Here is a 6404-nt window from a genome sequence, read left to right on the forward strand (position 1 = left end):
AGATGTGAAGGTTGATGATGAAGACCAGACACTCATATTGTTACTTTCATTACCGAAGTCCTATGAAAATTTGGTGCAGACATTGATGCTGGTGGGTGATACTTTGACCATGGATGAGACGAGAGCATCACTTTTAGTGGATGATCTACGTAAGGTTGCTACAAGTGTAATGTCATCTTCAAATAGAAGAGAGTATAATGATCAAGCACAAGGATTGTTCGCGGCTAGAGGAAGGACTAATGAAAGAGGAAAAGGTAATAAGCGTGGAAAGTCTAGGCCAAAATCTAGACCTCACGCGGAGAGAACATGCTTTAAATGTGGTGAGGCTGGACATTTCAAAGCAAATTGTCCAAATAAGAAGATAACTTTCAAGAAACAGAACAACGACAACACAAAAGAAAAGCAAGAAGCAAGCTACGTCTCAAATGATGAGGAGGATTATTACTCTGTAACAGAACAATCTTATGAAATTTCTGGTAAGTGGATTCTTGATTCAGGAGCCTCTCACCATATGTGTCCAAATAGAAAGTGGTTTACTACCTATGAAAGCAAAAATGGTGGCACAGTTTTAATGGGCAATGATCATGCTTGTAAAACTGTGGGATTGGGTACTATAAGAATCAAGATGATGGAGGAGTAAGAACCTTAAAAGATGTGAGGCATATTCCAGACTTGCAAAAAAATCTTATCTCCATAAGTTTATTGGAGAAAAATGGCTGCAAAATAGTTGTGAAAAATAGGGTACTAAAATTTGTTCGTGGTTCTTTAGTAGTGATGAAGGGAGTTCGTCACGGTAATCTTTATTCTCTTTTGGGGACAACAGTCACAGGTGAGTTAGCAGTTGGAATCGGTGGAAGTAGAGATCAAACAAATTGCACAAGAATATGGCACATGCGGCTTAGACATATGTGAGAGAAAAGGTCTATCATTGCTTTGTGGACAAGGTTTGTTGAAGAATATGAAGAAACCACAAATAGAATTTTGTGAGCATTGTGTGTATGGAAAGGAACATAAGGTGAAGTTTTCTACAAGCGATCATAAAAGCAGAGGGTTGTTAGACTACGTGCATACTGATGTTTGGGGCCCAGCTAAAGTTACTTCCAAGGGTGGTTCCATGTATTTTGTTACTTTTATTGATGATTATTCCAGGTATGTTTGGATTTACTTCCTCAAACATAAGATTGAGGTATTTGATACTTTTAAGCGGTGGAGAGCAATGATTGAAAATCGAACGGGAAGGAAGCTGAAAACTCTACGATCTGATAATGGCACAGAGTACACGGATGGGGCTTTCAAGGAGTTCTGTGACCGAGAAAGCATTGCAAGACACTGGACAGTTAAAGAAACACCACAACAGAATGGAGTCGCCGAACGACTGAATCATACGCTACTTGAGAAGGCAAGGTGTATGTGCTCTAATTCCGGGTTAGACAGAGAATGGTGAGCAGAATCGGTTGCTACAGCTTGCTACATAGTGAATCGATTCCCACATTCTTCTCTAGATGGAGACACACCTTATAAGGTGTGGTCAGGAGAACATGTAGATTACGAGAAACTCAGAGTCTTTGGATGCACAACCTATTATCATGTCAAAGATAATAAGCTTGATGATAGAGCTAAGAAGGCAATCTTTTTGGGGTATCTAAGAGGGGTTCAAGGCTATCGCCTTTGGAGTGTAAATGATTCTAAGTTTGTAATTAGTCGGGATGTTACCTTTGATGAACGATCTATGGTAGCTTTGTCTAAAGATATGGTGCCAGATGATGGTGATGTTGGAAAAACTTCAAATACTCAAGTGGTGGAGATAGAGTCTAAATACCAACAAATAGACTCTAGTAATGTTCAGGTGGAGCATCCTAATGCTACTCGAGATGACGCAGAGGATGAACTTGATCATGAGGAAATTCAGCGAGAAAATGCACATGCATTACAACAGCAGCAACAGGATTCTTTGGCATCTACTAGGTCAAAGAAGAATTATAAATTTCTTCAGAAGTTCGGGTCAGACAAGCCTTTGAGACATTATGAGCAGGTAAACTTGGTAGATTATACACTCTCAGTGGAGGATGATGAGCCGGTCACCTTCAAACATGCTATCAAAGACAAAGATAAAGAGAGTTGGTTGGTCGCTATGGAGGAAGAGATGCAATCTCTTCATAAGAACAAAACATAGGATGTGGTCCCATTACCTGTGGAAAAGACTACAATTGGTTGTAAGTGGGTGTATAAAAGAAAAGAAGATCCTACTAAGTCAGATGGTACAAGATTCAAAGCTAGGTTAGTAGCAAAGGGATTTACACAGAAAGAAAGTGTTGATTACAATGAGATATTTTCTCCTGTGGTGAAACACACTTCCATACGGATGCTTTTAAGTCTTGTCACTCATAGTGATCTTGAGTTGGAACAACTAGACGTGAAGATTGCATTCTTGCACGGTGACTTAGAGGAAGAAATCTACATGTATCAACTTGAGGGTTTCAAGGTTGAGGGTAAAGAAAGTCAGGTATATCGCTTGAGGAAATCGCTATATGGATTGAAACAATCTCCTCGGCAATGGTATAAGCGATTTGACTCATTTATGTTAAAACAAGATTTTTCCAGAAGTAATTATGATTGTTGTGTATACATCCGTAAGCTTCCTGGAGGTGATTATATCTATCTTCTATTGTATGTGGATGACATGCTTATTGCCTCTAAGAGCAAGGTAGAGATAGATATGTTAAAGGTTCAACTTGGTAAAAAATTTGAAACAAAAGACTTGGGTGCTGCACGAAAAATATTAGGCATGGAAATTAAAAGAGAAAGATCAAGCCAAAAATTATTCTTGAGCCAAAGAGGATACATTGAGCGCGTCATTGAAAGGTTTGAAATGAAAAATGCTAAATCGGTGGTAACGCCATTGGCTCCACATTTTAGGCTCTCTGGTAAACAATCTCCTACAATAGTAGAGGATAAGGCTTACATGGAAAATGTATCTTATGCTAGTGCAGTCGGTAGCCTAATGTATACTATGGTGTGTACACGCCCAGATATTTCATAGGCAGGCAATGTTGTTAGCAGGTTCATGGAAAACCCGGGTAAGGCACATTGGGAAGTAGTCAAGTGGATATTAAGATACTTGAAGGGTACCATTGACACAGGTTTATGCTTTAGTGAAAAATCATGTCAAATCAGCGGCTTTGTCAATTCTGATTATGCTGGTGATCTAGATAGAAGACGTTCTACGACTGGTTATGTATATAAAATACAAGGTGCTCCAGTTAGTTGGCGATCGATGTTACAAGCTATAGTGGCACTATCTACTACAGAGGCTGAGTACATGGTAGTAGCAGAAGGGGTGAAAGAAGCATTGTGGCTAAGGGATCTTCTAGATGATTTTGGGTTGAAGCAAGATTGCGTGAATCTGAGTTGTGATAGTCAAAGTGCAATTCATTTGGCTAAAAATCAGGTTCATCATGCTCGTACCAAGCATATTGATGTAAGATATCACTTCGTGCGCGATGTTATAGAGAAAGGTAACATTTCTCTTATAAAAGTACACACAGATGAAAATCCTGCTGATATGTTGACTAAAGTAGTGTCAGGAAATAAGTTCCAACACTGTTTGGAATTGCTCAATATTGCTTCATGTTAGGCATTACTTGGAGAAATATAGGAACCACGATTGGTTTGATCCTGAACAAGGGTACGTATGCAGTCATTGTAAAAATGATGCAACCGGATATGAATACCACACTTTGATCATCCAAAATTTGAGTAGATTTCAAATTGTGAACGATGTGGAGAATTGTGAGAATAAAAGAAAGGCAGAGAGAAAACAAAGGGAGGCAGACAAAGGATGAAAGAGAGAAAATAGTCGATAGTTAAGGAGCTTTTATAGGAAACTATTTTATAGTATGCTATCTTGTTATTTATAGAAGTTAGGAAACTATATAAATGAGTGAAATCAAAATGTATTCAATTCAATTAAAATCAAAGGAATTCACATCTATAGCAATTATTCATTTTATTTCCTTTTTCTCTTTAATAATTATATAATGAGTGTATTATTGTGAGTAATGTTCAATTTCATATTACTTTCTATCTATTAGAAGTCAAAATTCCGCTGCAGACTCAACACTTTTTAGAGAGTTTAGCTGTAGTAACCATAAGAGCAAGTACTCCATTTGCCTCTGCCAAACCAGCTTTGATTAATAAGTCTTTTAACATACTTTGTTCGAGACAAACGATATACCCCTGAGGATAATTGCTGAGCTTCAATACCCAAGAAGTACGTGAATTCGCCTAAATATTTCAATGAAAATACACTGTAAAGTTTATTGATCGTGTCTTGAATTGTTGTTGGATCACTTCCTGTTGTCAAAATGTCATCCATATAGACTAATATATATAATTTCAAATGAGAAGTATGTTTCATGAATAGACAATGATCTGATTTTGCCTTAACAAATCCAAAATTATCAAGAGTAGCCGCCAATTTCAGAAACCAGGCTTGAGGAGCCTGTTTTAATCCATACAAGAACTTATGTAATTTGCAAACCTGATTGGATTGACCAGAGTGAAAACCTGGTGGTTGTTTCATCAAGACAAACTCATTCAGATCCTCATTTAGAAATGCATTGTTAAAATCAAATTGACGAATCTGCCAATTAGAGGACATAGCTAAAGTAATAACGACTCTTATTGTTACAAGTTTAATAATAGGAGCAAAGACTTGATCAAAGTCTACTCCTTCAATCTGATGATTGATGTGTGAGCATCTTTCCTATCTTTTCCTAGTGAATTTGCATTCAATTTGTTGAGTTTAATCAAGAATTAATTATATTTTAGCCACTATGGATGCTACTTTGAGTTGTGTGCAATTCTATTTATTTTAGGAAGCATTCGACTGAATTTGATGGAGTTTCTGCAGAAAATGAGAAGAAAGCGAATGATACTGTCAACCTTGACCTCTCTGCACTCAAACCTAAATAACTCGAGATACAGAGGTCCAATGGATGTGATTTCAGTGGCGTTGGAAAGCTAACTTCCAAGCTTTCCAACGATATATAATAGTCCATACTTCTCTTCCATCAACTCTGCAAGGGCTGTGCCTAACTTGAGAAAATTCAAGTTAGGTGCAATGCACAACAACAACACTCAAGTTAGGCGCAAGACAAGCTTTGCACGCCAATTCTCACTGTGCCATTCAAGTTAGGCGCAGTTTCTAAGCAAGTTAGGCGTGGCCATGCTTCTGAGTCTAATAAATCAAGTGGTCCCCACGCCAATGCACGAGCCACGTGAGATCTTTCATTTATTCTGATTAAAACTTTAATTTTTATTTTAAAATAGGAAAAGATATTATTTAGTTTTAGAAATTATAATTTACATTAATTAGGATTAGATATAAAAGGGAAAAAGAATCAGCCCTTCGGGCTCTTCTCTTCTCTTCTCTTCTACCTCATTCCACAATTTACAGTTTTTCAGAATCCTAGTTTTTCTCTCTGAACCATGAGCAACTAAACCTCCACTGTTAAGGTAGGAGCTCTATCTATTGTATGGATTGATACTATTATTTTTCTATTTTAATTCATGTATTGATTTCTATTTCAAGAATTGTTTTCGTTCTTTATCTTATGAATTTGGGGTGGAATGGAAGTATGACCCTTGTTCTAATTGAGTTCTTGTTAACTTGGAAAACCTCTTTACTTGAACAACAGCTTGAAAACAATTTCTCCTAAACTTCTAATTATCTGGACTTAACGGGATACGTGACATATAATCCTTTTATATTTGGGTAATTAGAGTTTCTGTGGCACATAAACTATAATTGAACTTTATCCTCTAATTGGAATTAAGTGACCTAGGAATTGGCGATTGATGAAAGTTAGAGTAGACTAATAAGGTCTAAGGAATTAGGGCTTAGTCATATATAGTTTGCCATGAATTGAATCTTGCATGATTAAAATAGTTAGTAAGAAAAGTCAATCCGGAAAATAGACAACTCTGAAGTCTTAACTGTTTCTCCATATATTATTCACAATTTGTTTACTGCTTGCTTTCTGATATTCTGAATTTACTGTTTGATGCAATTGAGACCCAAACACTATTTTCTGTTTGTCTGACTAAGCCAATCACTCAATCATTGTTGCTTGATCCATCAATCCTCGTGGGATCGACCCTCACTCACCTGAGGTATTACTTGGTACGACCCGGTGCACTTGCCGGTTAGTTTGTAGACTTTAAATTCCGCACCAAGTTTTTGGTGCCGTTGCCGGGAATTGATTGTGATTGACAACTACTCGTTGTTTGATTTCTTAGATTAGATAATTTTTCTTTTAATTAGTTTTATTTTAGTATTATTAATTTTTATTTCTTTATTTGTTTATTTTTATTCCCGTAATTTTTTCTTTTCTTCTTTTTTT

This window comes from Arachis ipaensis, chromosome B05, assembly GCF_000816755.2.
Source record: "Arachis ipaensis cultivar K30076 chromosome B05, Araip1.1, whole genome shotgun sequence".
Classification (NCBI taxonomy): Eukaryota; Viridiplantae; Streptophyta; class Magnoliopsida; order Fabales; family Fabaceae; genus Arachis; species Arachis ipaensis.